The sequence below is a fragment of the Ailuropoda melanoleuca genome, chromosome 15, assembly GCF_002007445.2.
Source record: "Ailuropoda melanoleuca isolate Jingjing chromosome 15, ASM200744v2, whole genome shotgun sequence".
Lineage (NCBI taxonomy): Eukaryota > Metazoa > Chordata > Mammalia > Carnivora > Ursidae > Ailuropoda > Ailuropoda melanoleuca.
Window position 1 is genome coordinate 89,026,371 of NC_048232.1, and position 14,364 is coordinate 89,040,734.

The window sequence follows — 14,364 nt, forward strand, 5'->3', positions numbered from 1 at the left end:
ACCATCTGGAAGCCTCCTTCTGTTCCGTGTCCTGTGTTCAAGGGAGCGTATTGTGATTCTCTGCCTTAAGGAGTAGACAGCACTCGTCCTCAAAATTGTCTGGACCTGGTGCCTTTTTTTTGGTAGACCTTTTACTTTACATTTTAAATGACATATTTCCACGTACATTATCAGCCTTAAATGTTACATGGTGAGTCCAACAACATGATATAGAGACCCGGGTATGTACTTTTCCTGCTTCCCGGCTCCCCCCCCACTCCCCCCCCAAGATGCTCTTTCTTCGCTGTTGAGATTGGAGTACTTGCTTTCGGTCACGTGCTCACGATCCCCATGCTGGTTTCGGTCTTGAATCTGTAAGTGAAACAGAGTGGGTTCTCACACCCGCCCGTTTGTTAGTGTCTCTCCCTTCTCACCAGAATCCTACTCCTCACATCTTTGGATATTCAGAACGATTTGTCTCTTGTTCTGATATTTGAATGCTGGTCTACTTGAGAAAACAGAAGGTCTTGGAAGGTTGTGCAGGCAAGCTCTCTCCATCTCCTAGAATTGAACACATCTTCGGGGAAGGCTGGGCTAGTAAGGATTTTTCTGCCCTCACAAGTACCTTGATGTGCTTTTTTTTTTTTTTTAAGATTTTATTTATTTATTTGACAGAGAGACAGCGAGAGCGGGAACAGGAGCAGGGGGAGTGGGAGAGGAAGAAGCAGGCTCCCAGCAGAGGAGGGAGCCTGGTGCGGGGCTCGATCCCAGAACGCCGGGATCACGCCCTGAGCCGAAGCCAGACGCTTAACGACTGAGCCACCCAGGCGCCCCGTGATGTGCCCTTGTGAGTACCCAACACCCGTGAATTCACAGGCTCCAGCTTGCTTGAATTGTTCTATACCCTCCTTTTTCTCTGGACTGTGGTGACACCTTGATCTTTGGAAATAGGCCTTACCTTGTTTTGTGAAACTCGTCTTGAATGACGCCTGTGCGCCTTCTCTCTCTGGCTCGGTTCTGCTGCTCCCGTCAGCCCTTCCCGACGCCCGCTTTCACTCCCCCATCGCTGCACATGCTTCGCTCCGCTCAGGACTAGTTCACGGTCTTTCCCCAGCAACGTGCGTACCCCACACCTTCCCTCCAGAGTGTCCCCTGGCTCTTCACGGGGACTCCTTCCAAAGTGGCGCTCGCTGTGGTGAGGAGAGGGTCTCTCGGGCACCCTCCAGCACCCTCCAGTGCCCTCCCGGCTGCGCGGCCCCCACGTGGCTTCTGAGGCCCCGTAGCCCGTAGCCTGGCTTACTCCTGCTGCCCTGCCATCCCAATCCCTGGACTCACGGGGACCAGTGGCTGTGATTTCCCAGTCCCAGGTGACAATGCATCCGAACCTCCCAAGCTTGCTCGCCCTCCGCTGGCCGGACGGCTTACTTTTCCCTCGTCCCCCTCAATTCCCTTGTGATAACTGAGCGATGACTGGAGGTGAGTGCTGACTGTCCATTGTCGGGCACCCCACTCGCCCTCATTTGCCCTTGTGTCTCCTGTGTTTTGCACAGAGAAGCCCACGTCCTGGGCGCGTTGAGGAGGTTGACTACTCTGATGCTGAGACCACTGAGGTCAGGCGGGGCTGGGCTGGGCTCCGTGACCTGGGGTCCCTTCTGGCTCTCAGCCAGCACTTGGACGCCAGGCTGTGTGGTTGTGTCTTGAAGGAGAGCACCTTGCCCTGCCTCTCCTGGGACCCTCAGGTTTCCGAGCCCCATGTCCTACCTCTGTTTCTTCCTCCTCCTCATCACCGGGCAAACTTCATCATTTTTTTTTGGTGGAAAAACTAGTTTTTACAGCATCAATCTTTCTTCCTAAATTAACAGCATCCATATGTTTTTTTTCCCTCTGTACTTAAAATATGCTGGTTCTTACAACTCCAAAAGACATTTTTAAAAAAGATTTTTGATATTTACTATGGTTTAAAAAAATTTTTTTTTAATGTAAGCTATAAAAATCCCTCCTTCTCGCCTCCGATGGTCAGTATCCCGGGTTTTGGACCTCTAAATTTCCTCCTTGTGGGGGCTTTACTACTCGCCTTTTCTCTATGCAGGGAAGGGCCAGGGAGGCCAAAGGCAGTGGATGAAGGGCAAGGTGGTGGCTGTGAAGGGGACAAAGTGATGACGCAGACGGGATCTTACACATGACGGGATCTTACACATGAGGATGGTGACGGGGTCAAATCCTAACACATTCTCTTGAGTCATCGCACCTCTGAGGGAAGGCCCGTGACTGCCCAGGTGAGGGATGAGGGGAGAAGCAGGCCTCTGCCAAGGTTATGAGCTGGAAGCAGCCGTCCCATTCATCACAGGACACGAAGGGCCCTGTGTTATCTCGGATGTCCTAATGCGGTTTAATTATAAGCACGGATTAACCTACAGCAGGAACTCTATCTCACAGTGCTAATGAGCAGGCAGCCATAAAATATTCTTTATAAATCAATATGCAAGGAATTAAATATGATTGCCTGGTTGAGTTTGGCCCCATAGCTAATGAAACCATAAAATATGTGATTGATTAGAGGAAAGTTTGCAAAAGGCTGATTAGTTTGTTTTTCTTTTGTAATCAGCTATGGAGATCATGGACCTGGGGAGAAGGACCCGCCACACAGCCTTTGCTCTGGAACACTTCGCCTCAAATACCCGAAAACGCAGATCTGAGTGTCACGTCCCCTCGCTGACCCGCCGTGACGCGTGACGTGGGCTTCCTTCTAGTATTTGCGCACCTAACGCGTGTTGGGTTTCGGAAGGAATGGTGGGGGTGGGCATGCCAAGCACGGCCGGGGCCCTCGGGGAACCCCGTGAGATGTTTAGGATAAACAGTGTGACTTTATTGAAAAATAGGCAATGTCTATTCTGCTTGAGGTCATCAGGGAAAGCTGGGAATAAGTCAGCCGGTGTTGACTCGCGATAAGGCCACTCCAGTACTGTTTCCTGAATGTTCGCTTGGGACCAGGAATGAGGCCAAGAGCTTTCCTATCATAAAGGACTCATTCTGCAGCCAGCCACTGAAGCCTGTGTTCTCTTGCGAGGTCTGGGGGGAGCCCCATCCCCTGGATGAGGAAACCACAGCAGAGGCGAATGAATACACTCGAGTCACCCGGTTCTTACGTCGTGGAACTACTGATGGGAATGTCTCTGGGGGGCTGCCTTGGGGGGGCTAGTCCGAGCGTGTCCAGAGCAGCTGACCTTGTCTGGACCTTCCGCAGTGCGCCTGCTTCATCCAGGGTCCTCATGATGGGTGCGCAGGCGATGAGGTGAGCTGGGGGAGGAGACTAGGAGCAGCTGACGACGGAGAACTTCAAATGTCAGATTCCTTGCCCCCTGGACACAGTGGGGGCCACTGCAGTTTTAATTTTGCCTTCATCGGTGCTACGGAGGAAATGATATAGGAAGTGTAAGACTGAATGATTTCAATCAGAGTGTGTGGGTAGGAGAGTCGGGACACAAGCCCACCAAGGAAGTCTAGCAAGTGTGGGTGTTCACAGTGGAGTGTCCACACAAGGGCGAACATAAGCTTGCAGATAGAAAAGATCAAAGGATGGCAATAATTATAAAAGAAAAGCCAGAATTAATAAAAAGAAAAAAAGAGCATGCCTGTCGGCTAATGGCCAATTTGATGCAGCAGCAGGTTTTCCCCCCGAAATCTAAAAGAAAGCAGGTGGAGGGAGCTCCTGCCCTCAGCGAGTCTGTCGTCTGACTAGGTCAGTCTGCAGGCAAGTGAAGCCGAAGGCAGGAGGCAGAGCAGCTCGAGGCAGAGTCACGATGACCCGTGGTGGTGACCATGACTTTGGGCGTCGGGGGTGAATGACGTGAATTCCAAACCTTAGGGGCAGGTCAATACCCTGGTTCCAGCAGCAGGAGGCACACTCTAGATGGAGACAAAGCCACCAAATCAACAAGACCAGCGGCTTCTGCCTCCACAGTGCCCTGGTCTCCCGGCACCCCCTCTGCAGAAGAGTGGGGTACGCGGATTGCCACGGGTGCCTGGATGAGGGCAGATTGCCGCTGGTGCCTGGAGTCCACTGATGGCAGCAAAGGCATCTCTCCCGCCAACAGCAGTGGCCCATGTCCCAGACTCCAGGGAGTACAAGGTCCTCCCAATCTTGCATTCTGAGCCCAGTCTCCGTCTAGGTACCAGCACTTTCTGAGGCTAGGTGGCCAGCACTCACACAGACTCCCAGGGCTGCGTATGTACGGATCGGGATGGCCTTGGGATCCCATCAGCTTGTGGGTGTTGGGTGAGGCCGCTGCTCCCAGGATCGTGGTAGAGGCAGTTCATCACAGAGAGCCCTAGGGGCGCCCCTCACTTTCAAACTCTGTCATCTTGGACCCCTTGCTCTGGCCACTCGAAGGCCATCAAGTCTCAGCTCACCCAATGCAATGTTCTGCCTTGTTTAAAGGGTGGGGTTTTGTCCCTGCTTTTCTGTCAACCGTTTGTGATTACCTGGACTTGAAATTATTAGGTGCCTCATCAAGCCTCATCCAACAGCTCCTGGGCAATCAGACCACTGTTTCACCAATGTCCAGACCTCATCTGTGTCCTCATGCGGTTTTGGGTCCCTGCAATGTGTTTGGTGCCCCGTGTGAGGGGGGCCTGCTGCCTGGATGCCCATCCCGGGATCTGCGTTGAAGCCAATGGTGACGACACTTCCTGGGTGCTGACCTGTCTCTTGCCCCTTGCCCACCTTGGCTGCTCCTGTTCTTGGCGTGGACTGTGGTCATTACGCAAAGCAGCTGCTTGCAGGGATGAGCGACAGAACTGGCCTTCACGGCGGTGCTGCCCAGGTGCCAGCAGGAACATCACAGCAAGGTCAGCATGCAGGCCCTGGGGAGTGGCCCAGAAGATGCCCAAGCCCCGCCGGTTGTGGTCATCCAGTGTCATGAAGACATGCGTCTGCGACCTGGTATGTCTTCTGAACCGGATTGTAACGTATGTGTTGGTCAAGAGCTTCCTTTCCCCTGGCATAAGCGTGGGGAGGCCAGGTGGAAGGCTGTCTGACCAGGTAGCACGGTGTGTCTTTCCATACTCTAATAGATGACGACACTCATCCATTGCCCCCAGGGCATGACCCCGGCACCTGCGTATTTCCAGCCCCCGTGGTGGCAGGATTCTGGGATGGAGCCGATTTACCTGAAGCGGCCACATTCAGGAAGGTTGGGCTTGCGGTGTCCAGGTAACTACCTCGGACAGTTTGTAACACAGGCGACCTGGTAACATAATTATCCCCAGTCTTCCTTCAGTTCTAAAAAGGCTTTTTCTCTTCGAGACTGATGCTCATGTGCACAGACTGGGGGCCGTGTCCCCTGGTTGGAGATTTCCTCCTTCGATGATGATGGGCTGTCTTCCGTTTCACCCTTGACCATGCCCGCTTTGCACAAATGTTGCTGGCATCTCCGTGGTGTTTTCCACTAAAGATCCTTAGTTTATAACCCATTGTACACGTTGTGATTGTTTTTGTGCTTTGGGAATCAGGAGGAATGTTGGGAGCCGTATCTGTCAGGGTTCAGTAAAGAACTCAGAAGGCTTGAGGTGTCTCAAGCAGGGCATTTAATTCAGGATGTCAGATGTGTTTGGAGCTGTTGGAAGTTCGGGGGGAGACCCTGCAGCCAACAGCAGCTCCAGGGGTAAGGCCACCCCTGTGGCCTGAGCTGCCTTTAGCGCCTAGACGGGGTTCGCAGAAGCTCGCCCTGGATCTCCTGCGTCTACCACAGGCCTGGCTCCACCAGAGTAAAACAAGGGCATCTCCGTCGGGTTTCGGATCTCACCTGACTACCCCTCCCCGGCAGACTCCTGAGAGCGTGCTGGAAAGACGTCTGGGAATTGTGAGGGCTGCCCTGTGGCACATGGACAGGAGGGGACTCGGGAGACGGGAGAAAACACGGGCTGCCGTGGGGAGTCCTTTCTACTTCCTGCATGTGCTGGGAAAGCATTGCTTCCAGGAAGTCCTGGCTAAGAAGTCCCACAGTACATCTTACGGGAAAGCTGTCCTCTGGCCATAGGGACACCTAGAGGTAAGCCTACACAGGCAAAATCAGCACGACACCCCTCCCACTTGACATGACTACGGTCCTAGTGATGATGGTGCAGCTGGTCACCGCCACCATCCCCGTGGTCACCGGCATCACCACCCACCTCCCGTGAGCCAGTCTGCTCGGTCTCGTCGGGGTGTGTTTACCGTTAATCCTGAAAGGTCACCGGTTGTGGACGATGCCGTGATGTCCACACAGATCATGTTGACTGAGCGGCCCGTCTGCCCCCCAGGTGTCATGTTTAGGATGCGAACAGCCTCCAGCTGCTGCTCTTTGCTGGCGAACTGCCCTCGGTTTGCAGAGGCCCCTCCCAGGAAGTGGCCCATGAGGACGGGATTCTGGTATCACCCCCTGGCTGGTTGGCGAGGAGGACCCAGCACGAGGAGGTGGGGAATCACTGGGTTAGGTTAGGCTGTCGGCTGGAAAAATCTCCACCTCTGTGAACAGGAATCCGAGGCAGGTGGACGGGTCTACACTGGGCCTGGACAGGGAGGGCGTGGGACCCTAGGACTCGGGGGAGGGGGGGAGGGGATGCAGTTCAGCACCTCAGCCCCTGACCCCGGGAGTCTGCAGAAGTCCTTCACTCCCCTTTCTGGAAGACAGAGCGGGGGGCCTCAGCTGAGCGGCTGTTGTAGGCGTAGGGTTACCAGATGTCCTAAATAAAGGCCGTCAGATTAAACTCGTGTTTCTGATAATCAGCCATCCTTACTCAGTGTGAGTGAGTCCCATCATCCAGTGGTAATAGTCAGGGTAGGTGGGCTCTTTGGTTCTCCCTCCTCAGGCTGCTGTCCTGACCATTCTAGAAGCCCATTTAAGGTAAAAGATCTTTTTTAAGAAAATAAAAATGTAGAAATTGTTCATTGTGGTAGGTAGTATGCAGTTGATTACTACCGAAGGCATTACATGTAAGAATTACGAAAGTACACGTATTATAATCGTATGCTACATATATGCATTTTCCATGCATGCATGTAAAGATTATATGTGTTCTATGTATAGAATATATGTATTTTCTATTTATCAGGTCATCCTCCTTGTTCATATTGCAGTTTGGGTTATTATTTTATTGTTGGTTTTAAGAGAACTTTATATATTGAGAACATTAACCCTTACACATTGTTGTGAATTTTTGTTGCTTTTTCTCTGGGTTATGTATATTTTACTTTTGTAGAAAATGTTGTGTTTTTTACCTTAATGCATTCTGATGGATACATGTTTTCTATGAATTTATTTCCCTTTTTTATTTCTCTTAAAGATCTGGCTTTGAGATGACACAAACCATCTCCTCTGTTTTGTTCTATTGTAAGTTTCATGATTTTATTTGACCTCTTCCTGTTAAGCTTTCTAAGCCTCTCTTTATTTTGGTATATGTCATGGGACAGGTATATGTTGGGCTTGGTTGGTATTGAAATGATTACAAGTCAAATTTCCTTGGCCGCTTATCAAGTGGTTCCTCTCCGTCCCCTGAAATCCTCCATTCCTTTACCCCTGTCTCCGGAAGTCTTGTTCCTTTCTATGTCCGTCCTTGTCCAACCTCCATATTTTCTGTGACTAATATTTGACATGAGATTCTTTTCCATTAATTTCCCTTCGTGCAGCATTCATTGGCTCTTCTTAACTATTTATTTTTCCCGGGAAATTTGAGAACCTTTCTGTCAAGTTGTAGAAACGCTCTAATGGGATTTTGATTGGAAGTACATCAAATGTATCGTGAATTTGGGAAGAACTAACCAGAGCTGGGTCAGGAAGCTTTCCATGGTTGGCAGAATCTCTTCCATGCTTGGTTCTGCTGCCCCAGGTCACCTGGGCAGATAGCGCCCCCTTCCTCCCACTCCTGGGAACCGTGGGGGCCCCTCCCATTGGGCTGGTCCTACTGTGTCTATGAGCCCTGGACCCCGAGGCTCCCGGGAACTGAGGGAGGAAGGGACCCACGGTCCTGCAGCCTACCCTTGTCCTTGGATGTGGTGTGGGAGGGGGAGCAGGTCATCTCGGGGCATTTTCTTATTTCTCCGGAAGTGGTGGGGAGCGCCTCAGGGCTTTAGCCCCGTGGCATTCCTGCAGGGAGTTGGTAACTCATGGCAACTGATGAACAAGCTGGGGAGGAGAAGGTCTTCTGAGTCCCAAGTTCACCTTGGTGTCCAGGGGGCTGGGACCTAGGCCTGGTGGGCTATCTCTAAGATAAGCTCTCACTGTATTACCAGCGGGGCTTTGGCTGACCCTGTGAGCTGGGCCACATGGAGTCAGTCCCGATGCTGCGGAAAAGCCCACACACAGCTCCCTGTGCTCACCTGCAGGATCCGGGCTGGCTGAGCTCCCAGCACTTGGCTGCTCTTCACAAATTGGATGAACCGAGTTCCCTCTTGCTTTGTTGCTCAGTTGACATCCAGAAAGTGTCTTCACCGCAGCAGAATCGTCCCACCAGCAAATTAACACACTGGCAAGTTTTATGGCAGATGACACCTGGCCAGACTCGCTCTCGCCTTGGATGCCTGCCCTGCCGTGCCTTGGTGTCCCCACCTGCTGAGGGCTCGTGCCCAGCAATCTGCCCTCCCGGCCTTTGGGGATCTCTGCCGCTCCAGAGAGTGGGAAAGCTGCCCTTTCTGTGCCAAGGCCTTGTCGTGTTGGAAGGCATCTCTCTGTCTTCCCGGAAGATACTTATTAGCACGTCTTCAAAACCCAATTTTCATCTCCACTCCACTTCTCCTCTTTCCTAGGAGACTTTGAAACACTAGAGCTTTGAAGAAGAAAGCCGCCTGTTTCTCAGGGAGAAAATTCCTTAATCTGAGCCCACGTCCGTCTTCCCTGAGATGCTCTGACACATTTTTGATCGCCACAGTGATGCTAAGTACCCAGTGCAGTGATCCTTCTGATTTTTATTGACTTTTCTTCTGGGTTTGAAGTCAGCATCAGAGTGGGCGTGGGGGTGGAGGTGGGGTGCTGTTCCGGGACAGATGGAGTTGACTTTGAGCTGACTCCTGCATTGATAAGCTCCCAGCTAAAAATTGGCAACCAGTCCCCTGCGGTCGCCAATCATTGCTATGCAAATTTGATAGAAAAGCACCACAGGTGTCCTCAGCAGCTGGAAATCAGTCTGCATTGAAATGGGAAGAGATGCCATCACTGGGTATTAGAAAGCCCGCATCCAGGCCTAGGAGCAGGGAAAATTCCCTTCTCTGTCAAAACTGTCAAATTACTCACCCAAGGGGAGCCTCCAGGCTCTCAGCTCCTCTCTTCAATTATCTGCAGGGGCACGCGGCCAGTTGCTCTGGACGGGGCCCACCTGTGCACGGCTCGCAGGGAGGACCCTGCCAGGGACAGGTGCCCAGGCTGGCGGAGGCCCGTCTCAGGGAAGGAGGGGCGCAGGGATGGCGTTCTGCCCCGATGGCCCCGAACACGCGCGTTCACTGGCCTCTCCCGTCAGCGTTGATAGAAGGGAGGCTTTCTTTGCTGCCGGGCTCGCCCCATGAATAAATATGAGCGGAAGGATGATTTCATCCGTCAGCCACGGCTTCTGCAGCCTCTGACAAACGGAACTCTGATTCTGACAGGAAAGGTTTTGCTTTGGTTTTGAATTTCACGTCATTAATATTTTTTCCTTCTACACTTAGTGTCACTGAGAGTCTGGATGTTCAAAGGTCTGTCTGTGAATCAAGTTCCAGCACATGTAATGGCACCGGGGACGCTGGGAGAGGCGTCTGGAGTCACTCAGTCCCCTCCTGCTGTTCACAGATGGGGAAACTGAGGCCCAGAGTGAGGACACGGTCTGCCCGAGGTCACCCGGCCATCTGGAGCTTTGCAGAATCGCACAAGTAAGGACCAGGCAAGACCTTCTGATCAATTGTGCTTCCCCTCATTCATTCATTCATTCATCCATTCATTCATTCAGCAATCAGCCCGGGAGTGCTCTGCTGCCCTGGGTTGGAAGATGGGCCCAAATAAGCATGAAACCATATTCTTTCCCACCAGGGTTGCGGGGATAACAGAGGGAGGGCGGGTGAAGGCCACAAACTTAGAAGCCCTTTGCTCGAGGAGGGGGCATGAAGGGCAGGGCAGTCCCTGTGCTGTGGGCACGGGTCTGGTGCAGCCAGGATGCAGCTGGAGAGAAATGCCACCGGAGGGGGGTGGTCCCAGGTGGATGCTGGTCTGAGGACGCTCAGGGTAGAGGTGGCTTTGAGCTACAGCTCAGAGAGGCCGGTGCCCACAGGGGAGGAGGGACAGCAGCGGCTGAGAGTAGAGCACACACTTTGAAAGTTAAAACTGTGACTCATACCAATACCGAGTGAGCACTGGTCAAAGATGGACTTACCCTGTTGAACAGGGAGCCAGCGGGATAGCGAAGCTGATTCAAAGGCCAGCCTGAGGAACAGACGCTTACCCACTGGGCCAGGAAAAGCACGCTGACGGGAGGTCACTGCATCCGAGGTGAAGCCCGTCCTTGTCCGGGGGTGATGAAGTCCTCACTGATGGGCGTATCCTCTCTCGCAGCCAGAAGACATCAGCAAATCTGCTCGGCAGAGCCATATGGGTTCACCAGTGGTTCTGGAGACTGAGCCCCATCAGTAGTAAAGAGCGTGTCCAACCAAGGTGCCTCCTCCAAGCCAATTCCCGCTTGTGGGGCCCGAGGACGCAAGAAGAGTCATCCTTCGGCTCCGCAGGTGGTCCTTAAACAGAGGCCGGCTCTGGAGTCTGATGGCTGTGAACACACCGCGGCTTCCCTGCTGACACTGGGACCGTGCGTGCACCTGTCACCTGCTCTGCACATCTGCTTCTTCGTCCCAGGGGCCAGGAGGTCGTCCTACACGCATGCAAGATGTGCCCTGGAGATTCAGCCCATGTCCTATGAAGTGCTTGCTCAGTAAGTGTCGCTGGTACAGACACCAGCATCTGAATGTTAACAGAGGAAAGTCTGAGCGGTGCAAAGCCTCGGAGTAGGCGCTGGGTTGCAGAGAAGCTGGGGAGGGGCCCGAGAGGCATCGTGCACGTTGCCTGCATGAGTCAGCTGTCATGCAGCGCTGGCCTGGAAACGGCCAGGGTCCAGCTCAGGGACCTGACTTTGGGACAACCGATGCCTTACAAGGTCTGTGAACAGGTCTCCTTGGACAGGAATCAGGAGATGCCAGGCAGAGGTGATAAGGCCGTAACCCAGTAGTGTTGGGAGACAAACAGGCTAGACGTGGAGAAGAAAGCTCCCAAGGAGTGTGTGGGGTTCAAGGGCTTCACGGCCACCCCGTTCAGCCAGGCCTCTGCAGCCAGGATGTCTGTCCTGCCTCCCTGACGTGACAGCATGCAGGGCTATGCAGCTGAGGGCCAGGGCTACCCTGCTGGCCTGCGGGGGCCCCTCGGTGATGCTGCTGAGTTTCCCATCAGAGCCGGCCCTCAGGTGGCCTCTGAGACAGCCTGACCCTCTCACCTGGCACCGGACGCACGAGGACACAGGTGCTTTCTGAGGGGTGTGGGTCCTGAGCACACTCCGAGCTCCTGCCGATGTACCAGCACCCCGCTCACTCACCCTCTGCCAGCCGCACAGGGAGTTGTCAGCAGTGCTTTCGTTCCAGGCAACGCTGAGACTTTCTGGCAGTGAATTTAATTCCAGACAAAGCCGAGGACATACCCCAGTCCCAGCCCAGGCCTTCCCTGGCCCCCACCCTCACCCCTGCGTGCCCAGGGCCTGGCTTGTGGCCCAGTCCTCAGCAAGCCTTTGCGGCACCTCCGGCCCACTGAGCGCTAGGACCCACTCAGTCTACACCACAGAATCTATCTCTTCATCGGGTGTGCCTTCAAGCTCCCGGAAGGCTGGCCCCACCTCCGCGAGCAGGCCCATCAGAGCAGATTTCCTCTGGTGAGAGCAGGGTGTGCGCTGGGCTGGGGGCTGCTGCTGGGCGTGGGTGGTGGCTTTGCTCAGGTGACAGGTGCAGAGCTTCTCTTGTGTCTCCCCCACCCAGGGCAGGACGCGCTCTAGGGCTTCACCCTCCAGAAGCTTGGTGGGCTGATAAACCACCGTACTTAATAACCTTCTCCTGATTCTGGAAGCTTTCCAAAAGCCCCCTCCTTGGATTCTGAGCACAGGTGACTGCCCAGCGGACAGCCGCAGGGCACCAGCCCAGCACCGAAACCATCCGTTCGTCAAACCCTGCACGATCCTGACCACCCACAGGCCAAGGCTCAAGGTGGGGGGCATTCTCCCCTGTTCCAGCCTCAGCTCTCCCCAGCAAGGCTTGTGGTCCTCCCAGGCTTCCGGATCACCAAGTCCCTGTGCCTCCTCCCTGAAAAGTCCTTCATCTGGGAACCAGCGTTTGCAGACCTCTGAGCATTACACTTTTCCACCAGATACTTTGTAAAGGGGCCAAGACTTTTGAGTTTATTTTGTTTGTTTCTCTGAAAAGTCCTCAGTGGCTTCAAACAACGTGCTTCCTTCACGGATTCACTTCTCCCCACGCTGAGGCTTGGGGAGACCACATCCCCGAGGGGGAGCGGGAGCTTCACTGAGCACACGTCATGCCCCCAGTCCCTAGGCTGGGCACACTCTGCCGTCCGAGTCAGCCCTCCCGACAGCCCTGGGGGGCAGGTGCTCTCGGCCCTCTGCAGGGAGGGGTGTCGATGGGGGTTGATAATGTGTCCAAGATGCTGGGACTGCTCACAGGCAGCTCTAGCCTGTTCTCGTCCCCTTCGGTGTTTCCCTCTGTGTTGGAGGGGCTGGAACAACTGGACAGTCATTTGCTCACTTCACGCTCGATGCCCTGATGGGAGCAAAACAAGTGGCGAGGTGCTGAGGCATTTGGGGGGTTGAAACGATACCCAGAGTGAACACTACAGGGACTGCGTCGTGGAGCCCTGGCAGGGTCCTGCCCGGCCCAGCGTGCTGGCCCCTCAGTCGGCAGGAGGAGCTGGGACAGGCGGGAAGTGGGCCTTTGTGACCGTGGCCTCTGAGGCTCACTTGGCGCCTCCGGCCCGTTTTCTCTCCCGCGCAGTCAGGCGCCTGGTTGATGAGGCTGACAGGGCCGCCAGCTCTGCAGCTCCGTGAAGTGGGCATCCCGGGCGCTGTGCACTCAGCGGCTGGCAAGCAGGCCCTTGCAAAGCCCCACGTGGGGGTTTGATGGGACCAACAGACGGCACTTTCTTCCGAGGGTCTGGGTGTACAATGGCCTCCTACAGGGGCTCCCAGGGGCCTGTCCCCAGTGTTCCACGTGGGTCAGGCGGACTCAGTGCTATATGCAGCTTGTCCTTGGAGGTTGCTGTGTGTCACGGGGTGGAGGAGCAGGACGGGAGGCTGGGGAAGGGAGCCCCGCTCCTGTCCCCACCCCTCGGGACATCAGTCCCTTCTGGTCCCCAGGCCAGCCTTCCAAGGAGACTCCAGCCGTGGGAGGATGTGTGCTCCCCTCCCGCAGCCCTGTGCTCTCCCTGAGCACTTCCTCACACGCACAGATGGATGTCGGGGTCTGTGCCCGGGCCCTCTGTGGGACCTGCTGCCGCCGGCTGTGTGCCCCGGGCCAGATGCCAGGCAGGGCAGGGATGCCGGGGTTGGTGGCACCACCCGTCGAGGGGCGCAGGGACAGGCATTTGCTCTGAGATCAGTCAGCCGTTCCACCACGTCCCATGTCTTCTTGTGCCCCTTCTGGGTAGAGAATTCACGGTCACGTGTCTTCTGAAAAGCATGTTCTTTCCCTGTCTGCAAACTCCAGAATTTTTTTAAGTATTCTGGGACAGAGTCTACACATCCAGGTAAACAGACCCTAACCGTACACTTGCCCTGAACTCGGAAGCCAAGGTCAGTTCTCCTTTGGGTTCAGACCCCCCGCTGGAGAATGAGGGGTGGGCGCCGGGCGGTCATCCGAGTCTCAACCGTGACACACGCAGGCGGTCAGTCGGGCGCCTGCCTCCCAGCGTGGTCGGTGCCTCTCGGGACCAGGACGCCTGGGTGTCGGGTCTGCATGGAATCCTTTTCTCCAGGCCTGGGAGGTTCAGGACGGTTCTAGATGGTCTTGGAGATGGGTTATATGGACTCCAACTATTTTGAGATAATCATTGTTTCCCTTCCTCCCTGATAAGGTTTTGAAAGTAATAAAGGAAGGTGCCCCAAGGAACAAGATAGTGGGATTAAAGTGGAGGGAGACACGGACAGCCGGGCAATGTTTCTGAGATGCCCTGATGGCCTGCTGGAAAATCCTTCCTTTTAATTGTCACTGAAGGGATTAGACAATTTCCTGCTCCGACATGAAGCCTTGTGACCAGCAGCACATAATTAAAGTGCATTCCGGAGGGAAAGAGAGTGGCTCAGGTAGGCCTCGGAGAGCCTGCCGCGGGAAGAGTCCCATTCGCG

At 54.5% G+C, this 14,364-nt stretch overlaps 1 long non-coding RNA gene across 1 annotated transcript; it reads left to right on the forward strand.

Moving 5' to 3' along the window:
- The first annotated feature begins 767 nt into the window (after positions 1 to 767).
- LOC117796450 lies at positions 768 to 6,141 on the forward strand. Its single transcript, XR_004620975.1, has 4 exons — positions 768 to 826; positions 2,069 to 2,255; positions 2,585 to 4,921; positions 5,053 to 6,141. It is a non-coding gene; the product is annotated as an uncharacterized LOC117796450 (long non-coding RNA).
- The last annotated feature ends 8,223 nt before the right edge of the window (positions 6,142 to 14,364 follow it).